The sequence below is a fragment of the Plecotus auritus genome (genome assembly GCF_963455305.1).
Source record: "Plecotus auritus genome assembly, chromosome: 8".
NCBI lineage: Eukaryota > Metazoa > Chordata > Mammalia > Chiroptera > Vespertilionidae > Plecotus > Plecotus auritus.
In genome coordinates this window covers 53,365,638-53,381,016 of record NC_137782.1, presented here as the reverse complement: position 1 = coordinate 53,381,016, position 15,379 = coordinate 53,365,638, and the positions used below count along the sequence as shown (strand labels likewise).

General features: G+C 40.5%; 1 protein-coding gene across 4 annotated transcripts in view; it reads left to right on the top strand.

Annotated features, from left to right (window-relative positions):
* The first annotated feature begins 9,174 nt into the window (after positions 1-9,174).
* The window catches only part of CDH20 (cadherin 20), a 228,792-nt gene continuing 222,587 nt past the window's right edge, over positions 9,175-15,379 (top strand). The window contains exon 1 of one of the 4 annotated variants that reach the window (XM_080685366.1): positions 9,175-9,372. The gene's annotated coding sequence lies outside the window, so the exon portion shown is untranslated. Of the gene's footprint in view, positions 9,535-15,379 lie in introns of all 4 variants that reach the window. The other 3 variants (XM_080685365.1, XM_080685367.1, XM_080685368.1) reach the window with 3 other exon arrangements.

Below are 15,379 nucleotides of genomic sequence, written 5' to 3'. Positions count from 1 at the left end.
TCCCTGATATAGGGAAGAAAAAACCCACACAAATCCAAGAAGCTCACAGAGTCCCAAGCAAAATGAACCCCAAAATACCGACGCCAAGGCATATTATAATTAAATTGGCAAACACCAATGACAAGGTAAGAATCTTAAAAGCGGCCAGAGAGAGACAGAAAGTTACCTACAAAGGAAGGGTCTGAATCCAAGAATACTGTACCCAGCAAAGGCTATCAATCAAAATTGAAGGTGAAATCAGGAGCTTCACAGATAAAAAAGGACTAAGGGAATTTATTACACTAAACCAACAATGCAAGAAATGCTAAAGGGTCTGCTGTAAAAAAAAAAAGAAATAGGAAGCGAAGAAGGAACTCAGGGGTAAAGAATAAAAATGGTGACAAATAAGTACCTATCAATAATAACTTTAAATGTAAATGGATTAAATGCCCCAATCAAAAGACATAGGGTAACAGATTGGATAAGAAAACAAGACCCATATATCTGCTGTCTAAAAGAAACCCACCTCAGAAAAAAAGACGCACACAGACTGAGGGTGAAGGGACGGAAAAAGGTTTTGCAGGCAAATGGAAATGAAAAAAAAGCTGGGGTAGCAATACTTATATCTGACAAATTAGATCTCAAAGTGAAGGACATAACAAGAGATAAGGAAGGCCACTTCATAATACTAAAGGGAGCAATCCAACAAGAAGAAATAACTCTGGTAAACATATATGCACCCAATACAGGAGCACCCAAATACATAAAAAAACTCCTGGAGGATATCAAGGGAGAGATTGACAGCAATACAATCATAGTAGGAGATTTTAATACCCCACTATCACCATTGGACAAATCCTCTAAACAAAAAATCAGCAAAGAAACATCAATCCTAAACGACTCACTAGACCAGATGGAATTAATTGACATCTTCAGAACATTTCACCCCAAAGCCACAGAATATACATTCTTCTCAAGTGCACATGGGTCATTTTCAAAGATAGACCTTATGTTGGGACATAGGCAAAGTCTCTTCAAATTCAAGAAGATAGAAATCATATCAAGCATCTTCTCAGACCACAGCGGCATAAAACTGGAAATCAACTACAATAAAAACAACCCAAAGAAATCAAACACATGGAGACTAAACAGCATGCTATTAAACCATGACTGGGTTACCAGAGAGATCAAAGAAGAAATAAAAAACATCATGGCAACAAATGATAATGAAAACACTACAATCCAAAATCTATGGGACACAGCGAAAGCAGTCTTGAGAGGGAAGTTCATAGCTCTACAAGCCTACTGCAAAAAACAAGAAACAATGGTAATAAATTTCCTAACCCAACAACTCAAAGAGTTAGAAAAAGAGCAACAAGAAAAGCCCAGTGTAAGCAGAAGGAAGGAAATAATAAAGATCAGAGTGCAGATAAATGACATAGAGACCAAAGAAACAAATCAAAAGATCAATAAAAACAAGAGTTGGTTCTTTGAAAGGATAAACAAGATTGATGAACCTCTAGCCAGGCTCACCAAGAAGCAAAGAGAGAGGACCCAAATAAACAAAATCAGAAATGAAAGAGGTGAAATAACAACAGATCCCGCTGAAATACAAAGGACTGTTAAAAAATATTACTAACAACTCTATTCCAACAAACTGGACAACCTGGAGAAAATGGACATATTCCTAGAAAAATATAACCTTCCAAAACTCAATCAAGAAGAATCTAAACAGCTCAATATGCCAGTAACTATGGAAGAAATTGAAGCAGTCATCAAAAAGCTTCTGGCAAACAAAAGCCCGGGGCCAGATGGCTTCACAGGAGAGTTTTACCAAACATTCAAGGAAGAACTAAAACCTATCCTCCTCAGACTATTCCAAAAAATTCAAGAGGAAGGAACACTTCCAAGCTCCTTCTATGAAGCCAGCATCACCCTAATACCAAAACCAGATAAAGACAACACAATGAAAGAGAATTACAGGCCAATATCCCTCATGAACGTAGATGCCAAAATCCTCAACAAAATTCTAGCAAATCAGATCCAGCAGTACATCAGAAAGATCATACACCATGACCAAGTAGGATTTATCCCAGGAATGCAAGTATGGTACAATATCCGCAAATCAATTAACGCGATACATCACATAAACAAATTGAGAGATAAAAATCACATAGTCATATCCATTGATGCAGAAAAAGCATTTGACAAAATCCAACACCCTTTCTTGATAAAAACTCTCAAAAAGGTGGGAATAGAAGGATCATACCTCAACATAATAAAAGCTATATATGATGAACCCACAGCTAACATCATACTCAATGGGCAAAAACTAAAACCATTTCCCCTAAGAACAGGAACAAGACAGGGATGCCCACACTCACCACTCCTGTTCGACATAGTACTGGAAGTATTAGCCATTGCAACTAGACAAGAAGAAGAAATAAAAATCATCCATATTGGAAAAGAAGAAGTAAAGCTGTCCTTATTTGCAGATGACATGATATTGTACATAAAAAAACCGAAAGACTCCATCAAAAAACTAACAGACTTAATAAATGAATTTGGCAATGTATCAGGATACAAAATTAACGCCAAGAAATCTATGGCATTTCTATACACCAATAGTGAACTTACAGAAAGAGAGACTAAAAAAGCAATCCCATTTACCATCGCACCAAAAAAATTAAGATACCTAGGAATAAACTTAACCAAGGAGGTAAAAGACCTATACGCGGAAAACTACAGGACACTGAAAAAAGACATAGAGGAAGACGTAAACAGATGGAAGAACATACCATGTTCATGGATTGGGAGAATCAACATCATTAAAATGTCCATACTACCCAAAGCAATCTATAGATTCAATGCACTTCCCATTAAAATACCCATGGCATATTTCACAGACCTAGAAAGAACTCTCCAAAAATTCATCTGGAATAAAAAAAGACCCCGAATAGCCACAGCAATCCTGAGAAAGAAGAATAAAGTAGGAGGGATCTCAATACAAGATTTCAAGCTGTGTTACAAAGCCACTGTTCTCAAAACAGCCTGATACTGGCACAAGAACAGACATATAGACCAATGGAATAGAATAGAGAACCCAGATATCGACCCAAACCACTATGCACAATTAATATTTGACAAAGGAGGCATGAACATACAATGGAGTCAAGACAGTCTCTTCAATAAATGGTGTTGGGAAAATTGGACAGATACATGCAAAAAAATGAAACTAGATCACCAACTTACACCATACCCAAAAATAAACTCAAAATGGATACAGGACTTAAACATAAGATGGGAAACCATAAAAATACTAGAGGAATCCACAGGCAGCAAAATCTCAGACATACGCCGGAAGAACTTCTTCACTGATACTGCCCCTAGGGCAATGGAAGCCAAAGAGAAAATAAACAAATGGGACTACATCAAAATAAAAAGCTTTTGCACAGCAAAAGAAACCATCAACAAAACAACAAGAAACCCCACTGTATGGGAGAACATATTTGCAAATGTTATCACTGATAAAGGTTTAATCTCCAACATCTACAGGCAGCTTATACAACTTAATAAAAGGAAGTTAAATGATCCAATAAAAAAAATGGGCAACGGACCTAAGTAGAATCTTTTCAAAAGAAGACAGAAGGAAGGCCAAGAGACACATGAAAACATGCTCAAAGTCACTAATTATCTGAGAGATGCAAATCAAAATGACAATGCGATACCACCTCACACCTGTCAGAATGGCTATCATCAACAAATCAACAAACAACAAGTGTTGGCGAGGACACGGAGAAAAAGGAACCCTCGTGCACTGCTGGTGGGAATGCAGACTGGTGCAGCCACTGTGGAGAACAGGATGGAGTTTCCTCAAAAAACTGAAAATGGAACTCCCATTTGACCCAGTAATCCCACTCCTAGGAATATATCCTAAGAAACTAGAAACACCAATCGGAAAGGATATATGCACCCCTATGTTCATAGCAGCACAATTTACAATAGCTAAGATTTGGAAACAGCCTAGGTGCCCGTCAGCAGATGACTGGATCAGAAAACTATGGTACATCTACACAATGGAATACTATGCTGCCATAAAAAAGAAGGAATTACTACCATTTGTAGGCACCTGGATGGAATTAGAGAACATTATGCTAAGTGAAATAAGCCAGTCAATGAAAGAAAAATACATGATCTCACTCATTTGGGGATAATGAAAAACATTATAAACTGATGAACAAAAAGATAGATACAGAGGCAGTAAAGCATCAAACAGACTGTTAAATTACAGCGGGAAGGTTAGGGAGAGGTGGGGGAAATAAGAGATAAACCGAAGGACTTATATGCATGCATATAAGGATAACCAACGGATCCAAAACATTAGGGGGTGAGGGCATGTATGGGAGTGGGGTTGGGGGGGCAATGGTAAGATATGTACACATATAATACCTTAATAAAAAAAAAGAAAAGAAAAAAAACACAAAAAAAAACACACAAAATGTTGTCACCAACACTGAATGCTTCTGTGGCTACTTCTCCTCGGAGAGGATGGTGGCATCTGTCTGTACTATATTCACAAACCCAGTAAAACAGACAGGCATCAACAGTGAGAGAACCAATTTCTTCTGAAAATTTCTGAAAGTACTTATTAACGCACAAAGTCAAAGGATATAATGAATGTATATGTTACACCAAAACAAAAGTAAAGTAACAGAACTGAAATGGCCTTAGTAAAATCAGAGGCCTCCTCTGACTTGTACATCAATGCTATAGAAAATAAAGAACCTACAGATAACAGGAATTCCCAATTTTGTGAATGTGTGTATGTGTATATTTTTAACCAAAACAACTGTTCCATGATGAATATTCATGGTAAAGACATGCTATGAAGTTACAAAGTATTTTTAGTGTGTCTTTGTCATCAGTTCTGCTAAATAATGATCATTACAAATCCAAAAATATCTTGAATGGATAATTCTAAATAATCTAGATCATGAAATTGCATTACAAGGGTATTAGCTGACTCAGGAGACTAATTATAAGGAGGTACTGGGCTGCTTATTGCTCCTCTCAATTGTAAAACCATAAACAACACCGTATGGGCAGTGGCTGCCAATCACGGTCAGTGTGATGTAGCGAAAATAGCTTTGAACAAGGGTTAGGAGCCCCAGCTCAGCCGTTCACTCTGTGACCTTGGGAGTTCTTAATAAAGATCATTCCATAGGAGAAAAGCAGATCCCTTTCGTAGAGAAACACAGCTATACTAGCAGCTGCTGCTGCTCATTCACAGAAAACAATCATAAACTGCAGAAAGATGAAATAATCTTAAACTGTACACACACACACATTCATTCACCTTTCTCAGACTATTACCTTCTTCCTTAATAGGCCAGTTTAGTATTACTATTAATCAGATAATTATAATCTGAGCAAGTGTTATCCATCCATGTCCTAAATAACAGTAGCTGACAAAAAGTATCAAACTGCTTTCTTATCAACAGAATTTACCAGTCAGAGGTCAAAGCTAAAATTATTATATTTATTTCTAAATCTACTTTTGAACAGTAAAAATAATTATATCATTACATGGTGTTTTTAAGTTTCCAAAGTGCCTGCCAACTATTTCATTTAATCCTAATAGCCCAGTAAAGTCAATAAGACATATTTTTGGAACTGTGCAGAATTGGTGTTAGTGGGTTTTCTGAGCACCTCCACTAACCTAAATTTGGGGATACAAAACTATTAGGACAAAGTTCCTAACTTTAGGCTGCTTTTGTTTAGTAGTAGAGACAACACATTGTATTCCAATTATTATTTATGAATCTTAGAAATCCCAGGAGGACACAAAGGAGGGTACTGTATTTCTACTGGGAAAAGAAATGTATGTAGGGAGGTGCAGATAGAGGGAGATATCAAAGATGTCTTTCATGAGAAGATGACTTTTTCATTGAATTATAGTTCCTGTTCTACCTGTTCCTAGGAGAAGCTGCATGTGTTTCTAAATATCTGTGAGCTTGACTTTCCTCATCAATTAAATATGGATAACAATGCTGAACTCACAGGGTTACCAGGAGGATGGAATGAGAGAGCACGCAGTAGAGCAATATGTAAGTAGAAAAGTGCCCAAGAAACATGGTATTTTTATTTGTACTTTACGGAGGCAATAATCTGGTTCACTCCAAAGATATCTGGCTTGTCCAAGATTGCCCCACACCCCTACCCAGTGCCGTGGTCCTCCCCCTACACTGCCCACTGCAACAATGGAGCACTTACAGAAAGCACTTGTCCTCACATTTTATGGGTCCTAAAATCATGTTAACATATTCACATATGGAAACATTCCAACATCTGAAGACTTTTCTGTGAAATGTTGCTTCTAAATCCTAAAAGGATACTTCTCCTTAAAAGAAGTATCCAACAGAGCATTGTAAGGGAGGAATCATATGGGGAACATCTTAAATATTTAATGCAAGGATAAAACAGTATATCCTTTTTTTTTACAAAGGGTTTTAAACTACCCAAAGTTTCAGAGAGTAAAATGCTGCAGATCCTCAACTGTTTTAAGTGATTGAACTGTGAACTTTAATAGAAAATATCTGAATAGAAGTGTGTCTTGTATTTAGTAGGTACTCAACTACTGCTGAATTTAACCTGATCACTTCTACCTCTGAAATTGTAATACTAAAATTTCTCCCCTCATATAACATCTATAAGTTTTGCTTTAAGCCAGTCTATTTTAGTCCACTTTTTAGCTCTTCAAATGTAAAATTTCATTAAATTTGATTATGTCTCCTCTACTATATATATATATATATATATATATATATATATATATATATATAGTTTTTCCCTTATTAATAGTAGGATTATAGGTCTGAAAAATGTTAAGTAAAAATGTATATTTATTATATATTATGTACCAGACAATATGTTGGAAGATGAAAATATTCATACCCTCATGGGAAATTCACAAATAGTAGTATTTGCTGAATGTATCCATCTGCATTACAGTTCTCCAGAGAAACAGGAACTGGCTCATGCAGTTATTGAAGTGACAAGTCCCAGTTTCAAGCCATTGGGAAGGAGAAATCTCTCTTACTAAGGGAAGGGTTGGCCTTTTTGTTCTATTCAGGTTTTCAACTGATTAGATGAGGCCCACCACATTGGGAAGGGCAACCTGCTTTACTTAGTCTACCAATTTAAATGTTAACCTCATTAAAAAACACCTTCACAGAAACAGCCAGAGTAATGTTAGACCAAACATGCAGACACCCTGTGGCTCAGTCAATTTGACACATAAAATTAATCACACCATTCCTCAAAAAAAATGTTTTCCCCCTCTAAATTGCAATAAATTAATCATCAAGGACAAATCACTTCAACAAAACACCAAGAATCTGGTTCTCTTTTTAGATAAGGAGGCAGTATAGGCTGCTGGGACCTGAAGGCTCTGGCATATTGACTAGGCTGGTTTAGGTCAAAGTTCATCTCCACTGCTTATGAGCTAGGTGCCCTGGACATACTACTTATATTTCTGAGTCTCACCTTCCTCATCTATTAAAATGGGGAAATGATATATGTAAATATAGTAGTAGTTGGAAAGATTAAATGAGATGACTCATGTATTGCATGTCTGTCACATAAAAATTCTCAATAAACAGTTGCTCTAATATTAATAATTACTGTTATAACTGTGAGTTCCAATTCTAGGTCTTTCTGATACATATTAAAATATGGAAGAATTGTCTTAACCAGGGTGTTTATTTCTATTGGCACACATTTGGGTATTTTATCAGTTACTTATACACATTATTTTATCAGTTGTCTATCTACATAGATCATTTGACCAAAAGCACAAGTAGATCATTTAGTAACCAGGCAATTCAATCAAAATAACTTTCTACATTTAGAAAATCAGTGATGGGAGAGGAAATCCTAAAGCACCACATGTAAAGATTATGAACGGAGAAGTGGATGCAGAACTGGGCAGAGTCCCTCTCTACCAACTGGCTAAAGCCAAGCTGTAATCAGTAACTGAAGAAGTTGACATTGTAGGGCACGAGACAAGAGAGAGATTGTCCGTCCTGTTTACCTTGTCTATTTGACCCTAGAATACTACTAGTTGGAATTGCCTTCTAGAATGGCTCTGCCATAGTTATTGTGTAAACTGGGAAGCGCTCTTCACCAAGGCAGTCTCAGCTTCCTCCTCTGAAACTTCTGCCCTTTCAGGTACCTCTGCTCCAACCCTACTTCATCCAAAGGCTTAAAACTCTATGATTTTGTTATGATGATAATGGAAGGAAATATGAGCATTTGGATAAATTCTTTTTTAAAATGTATCTTTATTGTTGAAAGTATGACAGATGTTCCCCCATTGACCCTCTCCTCACTGGTAGATCAATGATTGAGGTTCTCTTCTCCTTCTGTGATCTGTCCCCACTCCTCCTCTTGAAAATTAGCATCCTCTGCATCCTCAAGGTAAAGGTTAAACCTAGGTTGCTATCCACCTCTTTTCTGATCCTAGTTTGCCTATCTTTTTCTGTTTTCATCAACTGCCTCTTCCAGAATCTAGAATCTATGCAGAATAAGTCACTTCAACTTCTATTTCAATGGGTTTGGATGTAGATATGCCACTTCCCCCCCCCCCCTCAACCCACCCCCGCCCCAAGTCTGCCTACCCCCTTTCCTCTTTTCCTCTTAACATTTCTTCACTCTCAGCCAATAGAGGAGTTTAAATAGGCATCTAAACTGCATTTAAAGAATTAACCCATTTTGCCCCTCACTGGTCTAAACCACAGGGTGCCAATCGGAGGCTAATTGCTTTCCTTTGGTGGTGTTCTGACAGCTCCTCAGAAGGAAGGAGCGGAGCGCACATTCCTGGCACCAATTGGCTAATTCAATTTTCACCGGCATTAGCCTCTGTCAGAATATTCATGAGAAGGGAAATGAGGACCCATGGCACAGGCAGGCGGCAGCCACTCCGGCTAGGGAAGGCGCGGGGGAGTGGAAACGGACTGCGCACCACGCTCAGGGGACGCTCAGGGGACGGTGACCACAACTAAGCGGTCTTCTCCCTGGCGGGGTCCAGTGCAGGGGGCCGAGGGAAGGTAGGGGCAGGGCATCCGCGGAGCAAGCGCGCCTGGCATTGCCGCCCAACTCCTGGTGACCACTCGGAGACTTTGCAAAAGATCCGGAGGCAGAAAAGCTGTGACACTTTTGACGGAGGGGACAGGGGGGTGGGGGGAGGGGAGAGCAGGGGCAGAGCCGTGAGCGGGGGGCAAAGGGACCCAGCAGGACACCGGTCGCTCTGTGGGGTTGGCAGCAATGTGAGCTGGACGCCCGCCCTGGAGGAGCCTGGACCGAACGTCCTCGGAGAGTCGCCGGCCGTGCCAGGTAAAGCGGAGAGCTCGGGTCAGGCCCGAGCGTCTGTTCCCCGGCTCCGGGCGCTGGAACCCGGTCTCTCGGGGGAAGTCGATCCCAGCCTCTGCGCGGGGGTCCTGCTCCCTGGCGCGCTCTCCCCGCAAATATCCGCCTCCGCAGTGAGTCTGCGGGCAGGTGGGAATCGGACTTCCTCGGACTTTGGGAGGAAGGGGACGTGAAGGGATGTCTGGACTGGGGAACTGCTTTCTGGGAGAAGGAAGCTGGGGCGCAGCGGGGTAGAGGATGCGACGCACTGGCAGCCGGAGCTGGACACGGGGCGGTAGGGAGACTCACTGGGGCGCTAGGCTGGGCTTCCCTCTCACTTGCCCCGCGGGCGGCGGCGCCTGCCTCCAGCTGCCCATGGAAGAGGGCCAGCTGCGTCCCTCGCTTAGGGATGCGCGCTGGGGAAGGGGGACTAGAGATGCAGGCTCCGGGGAGGAGCAGGGCGCCTGTGGGTCCAGTAGGTCCGGTTGCAGTAGTGCTTAGAGCCGCACCCCCACCTGAGCTCAGCCGAGAGAGAAGAATGTGGTGGTGACTTGTGTCCCCACCACTTGCTGGACATGACAACTCCCCGGATTTCCTGTCCCCGGGCCTTGACACTCCCAGGGAAAGCTCTGAAATGCCTGCGGGTTGTTTGGGCTTTGCACCTTGTAGTTGCACTGGATAGGGCGGAAGTACCGAGGATGAGGGGGCAGTGAGAGGTGAAAGTTGCAGATTTGTAAAGGAAATGCTACAACGGAATCCCAACTGGCCCTTAGCAACAGGAGAGACTGTGGGCTGGACATAGGCTGAAACCGGAGCCTCTGCCTGGCTATCCACCTCCGGACGGGCTGGGGGCTGAAACCTGGAGGGCAGCCCGGAGGCAGCGCCAGAGCCTTTCTTTTCCTGCGGAGACCAGGCAGGGAGTAAGAGCACTGGAAGCAGATCAATTTGGGGTGGGGGGGGGGGGGAAGGGGGGCTGTGGTTGGTCGCCTGAAAGATTCACAGCTTGCTGTTTCATTATTATTGCCATTATTATCACCGGTATTAACGCTATTGATGTTGTTGTTGGCACGAATGCCAGGAAGGATTTTGTCTTCTGACTGTTATAGTTCGCCTGAAAACTGAGCCTGCCCCTCCCCAAATAAAATGCCCCCTGACACCCTCTAGTTTCTGATGTATCTTCTCCACCAAAGAAAATTACCCCACAGAGATATGGCAGTGTCAGGGATCCAGCTAAGGAACTGGATCTACCTAAGAACAAGAAAAAGTCACAACTGTGTAATGTGCTTGCACCAAGGCCACAGATGAATATTAATGTCTATGTGATTACCTTTCTCAGCCTCATCTGGCTATGGAACCCTGAAGGCACTGCCAGTCTGGAACCCCATGCTTGACCCAGCTTTTTCCTCTTGTGTATTATACTGTCTGGAAATTAATTCTTCTCTTAGTGTGACCCTCACAGTCTCAGTAGGCATGTTACTTGGCATGGCCAGGCATCAGTTGCCAACACTGGAGGCAGCCACAAGGGCACCTGCGACTGCCTCCTCTTGGCTTGGCCCCTGGTTAGAGCTCCTGCATGGAACAGGCTTGCCCCAGCTGATGACTCAGAAAATAGGGCAGGAGTGTGGGAGCACAGTGTCCGAGGTAAACCAGTATGGGAGATGAGGTCAAACCTCCTTGCTGGCCACATCCCTTCCTGTCAGAGAGACAAATGAAGAGCAAGCAGAAAGTAATATGAATTGGAACCAAGATCTCAGAGTCTGGGTAGACTATTGCCACTGACTTGGATATAACCTTTCCTTTCCAGTGCGGATTTCCCCTATTTGCTAGTGTACCCATAGACATGCCTTCCTAATAGGATAGTTGTCATTTTGTATCCCCAAAATGCTTTGAGCATCCTGGGAAAGGACAGTCTATAAAATATGCGCTTTTAATGTTTTGTGAAAAGTTTGCTACACTGCAGGTTAAGGAGATAGATACATTTTTAGCATGTGTGCCATGTGGCATTGTGAAATTAAAACAGAAAAGTACACACATAAAAATGACTTAGCATTCTTGACATGCTTGTGCATACTTGTAGAAAAATTATCTTTCATTTGGGGCGAGTTGCCCGGGAATTTAATCAGTGTTTATACTACTGAACCGCCCCTTTCTACCTTTCTCCCCTGTAAAATTTTATGACCCAGTTCTCACAGGAACAGCAATGTGAATGTAGTAAGTGCTGGGAGCTGAGAGGCGAGAGCATCGGTTGTTAGGGGAACCGTCACAGAGGGTTTGGAGACCAGTATGGGAACAAAGATGCCATCATCCCTGCAAAACAGGAAAATGTTCTTCTGGGAAAGATGGTTGAGCAATGAGACCCAGCATTGGCCACCATCTGCTCTCAGGTCTAGGGAGGGGACTTCATCAGATGGTTCAAGAAGGGCCAACCCAGGTGTTTTTCCCTCTTCCCTTTGCTAAAGGCATTGCCTGCATCTTATCTTTGGGTTGGTGTTAACTTCTCTGGCTCTGCCTGTACACTGCAATAGCTCTCCCTTGCCATTTCAAAGAGATTCAGAGGTACTCTCTCAGCCCCTTATATATTTGTAAATATTCCTCAACCTCTGAAGCTTCCCAAAGACATGCAGCTATTGGTGAATTTAAGTAAATAGTTGGAAGTAATCAAGAGAGCCACTGAAAAGTGAATATGTTTTCCCCTGGTGGAGAAGTCATTGAATGCCTTTTGAGCTAGAAAATTAGCAGTTTAGAAAAGCAGGAGGGATTTCCTTGACTTCCCTCTCCCCATAAACCAATAGTTGTATTTTTCTTTCCTTCATAGTAGTGGGCACTGTTTGTTAAGCATTTTTTCCAGTTTTAGACTTAGAATGGGGGTTTGCCTGGTGGTGTTCTATGGACAGAGGAAAAATGTAAAGAGATACGGAAGGAAGAGCTGCAGTGGCTAGAACATAAATCAGCCAGAATATATGGGGGGTGATGAGAATAGGTCTTTTCACCCTAAAAAAAAAAGTCCACTTCGGAAGAAAAAACAGTCTTATTATTGGCATCCAGGGCTGAAACCAAGGCAGCTGATGCTGAGAGGAGCCAAAGGGCAGTTCTTCTTAGTTTAGAAACAGCAAGACAGCCTCTGCCAACGATTGCTGTAAACACGGAATAAAGATTTCATTGTGGGCTGGTGTGACTGGAATAATTAGACAGTTAATTGTTCATTCTGATCTGGTTGTGTTGCAATCAGGAGTGCAGAGCAGTGAAAATAAGAGCAAGGGCAAAGCAGGAAAATAACACACCACCTCTCTTCACTTGCTTCACTTTGATGGTACTTTGGAAAATCCTGGTAGTTAAAAAACAAACAAACAAAAACTTATCTCTGTTCCCTGCTGCCACCCCTGCTCTCCTGCCCCCCGCCCCCAGGCTCTACTCTGGATATGGAAAAATTTCTCATTTTATAAAACAGCATGGGAAAGTATAGTAAGAATGAATAACTTAGGTAGTTCAGGTATTAATTAATAGATTCCAGTTAGGTCCGAGTCTTAGTGTTGGCTCAATAAAAATATATGCGAATAGCACTCTATTTCTGCACTTTTCCAACATTTCTTCTACAGGCATGTAGGGGTTAATAAGTAAATACTCCATTTTTTACATTTAATTATTTTATAATGGGAAACAAATTGCCTAGTGATTAATTTTGCACATTTATTGAAGAAATAACCTCCTCTGTATTTTTATGCTAATTGAGAGATAAAAGAAAATGTATTTTAAGTGATAAAGGTAATTTTAAGCAGCTGAGCATCTACAGTTATTGTACACAGTAGACTGTACCTTACTGTTATTTGCTAAGAGATATCACCGTCATAAATTCCTTCTGAAATAACTTGTGCAAATGAAGAAACAAGTAAGGGACTACAGAGAGCATTAAGTACATGGCATCTTAGGAGGGGACAGAATTGTGTATTTAGCACGTTCAAATCCTCCCTGAATCCCAATATTGACATGGAGTATGGAGCAAAGTTTTCAGTCTTTGAATTAAAAAAGGAACACCTTTTGCTGTCAAAGTATAACTGTTCTGGGAATAAAAATACAGTGTTATTTTTTAAAAGCATAGTAAATTACACAAGTCATAAAGTCTCAAAAGAGAAATACTTAGCTTCTCCAGGATATTCATTTTGTCTCAATGTATTTAAAAGGTACAAAACTATCTTTACTAACCTTTAGTTTCTTTTATTCATTGTAAATCAAAGGGGCTGGCAAGGGCAAAATACTCAAGTGCTAAAAAGTGGTACAAAATTATAGAACTATCGAGCTTTCAGAAGGCAAAATTCTATTTTACAAATAGTCTACAGCAATTAAAAATAGAAAATCATGTTGCCATATTAAGTTATGACAACAACACGTTTTCCAGAGAAGTTTAGCCTTTTCTCATTTAATTGCTATTCATGGTTTGCTAGATTTTCAGAATAACTTGTCAATCTCCTGCTAACCAAGACTGTCTAGTTAAGAACATTCCTAATTACATATGGATTAACTTAATTTTAGAACCCTCAGAGTATTCAACTCAAAGCATTACTCAAGTGCAGTGCGAAATAGAAATGATCCAGTTCCCCTCAAGGTATATGCAATATTTTTTAAGCTTAAGGAATCATAAAAGAGAGCACATTTGGTATGGAAATACATCAGTGAATAACTACAATAAAGGAGTAAGGAAAGCTATAAACTGTGGATCTTTTTAAAGAAAATGCTAAGTTATAATGTACCACTCATTTTTTCTCTCAAAGCAGTAAGAGCTAGTCATGTAAAATACCATGAAAAGTACAAATATTAAAGACCTGCCCAGCAATGCCTGAAATGGGAATATTGTTGCTATTTATAAGAATGTTTCACAATCTAATAAAAAAATGAAACTTTATTCTCATTAATGTCATGACCATGTTAAGAGTAAACATAATTAATAAAATAATAATTTCATGTCATGGCAATGGCCACATCTGGTTGTCAAAGAAGTTTATTTGACATATGGCAACTGGTCAAGCCCAACCACAATCTGCAACACTGTGTTCAACATCTGGCGGGAAGACAGAAACCTAACCCTAATATGAAATTACCTATGCCCAGTACACTTACACCTATCTGCCCCTGCTCCTGGTGTATAACTAAAATAAGCTATGTGAACCTTCCACCAAAAATAAAAAACAGGGCTTATAAGGAACAAAAATGCCCCTAGATAAATCATCAGCCTGACTTTTTTCTTTCTTTTAGGTCTGACCTTATTTGAATTAATAAGGTAGACTTAGTGTTTTCCTAGTGAACAGTACATAGTGTAATTTATTGGCATAGTTGGGGGCTAGCAGTCAAGAGAAAACCAGGATAGAATTAGCATGAAGATTCAGTTACGCCTTGTACCCAGAGAGAATGGTTTACTAGGATTCGAGTTGAGTTGTGGCCAAATAGCATGGCAGGATGGGCAGTACAGGACTCTTGTTCTCTGGCTAATAATTTTGGATGGAACCAAACTTTGATTTCTACTTTTCAGCAATAAATTAAAGTATGGTTTATTAGATAGTAGCTTATGCAAATTTATGGATAGACATTTTAAGTGTGTACCTGAGTATAAATACTGAGATGCACTTATAAAAATCTGTGGCTAAAGTTATTGTATATGATATTTTATTGAAAAAATAATGTACATTTTATTTTATTTTTTAAATATATTTTATTGATTTTTTACAGAGAGGAAGGGAGAGGGATAGAGAGTTAGAAACATCGATGAGAAACATCAATCAGCTGCCTCCTGTACATACTGGGGATGTGCCCACAACCAAGATACATGCCTTTGACCAGAATCGAACCTGGGACCCTTCAGTCTGTAGGCCGATGCTCTATCCCCTGAGCCAAACTGGTTAGGGCTGTACATTTTATATCATACTAGAGGCCCGGTGCACGAAATTCGTGCACTGGGCTGGGAGGGTCCCTCAGCCCGGCCTGCACCCTCTTGCAGTCTGGGACC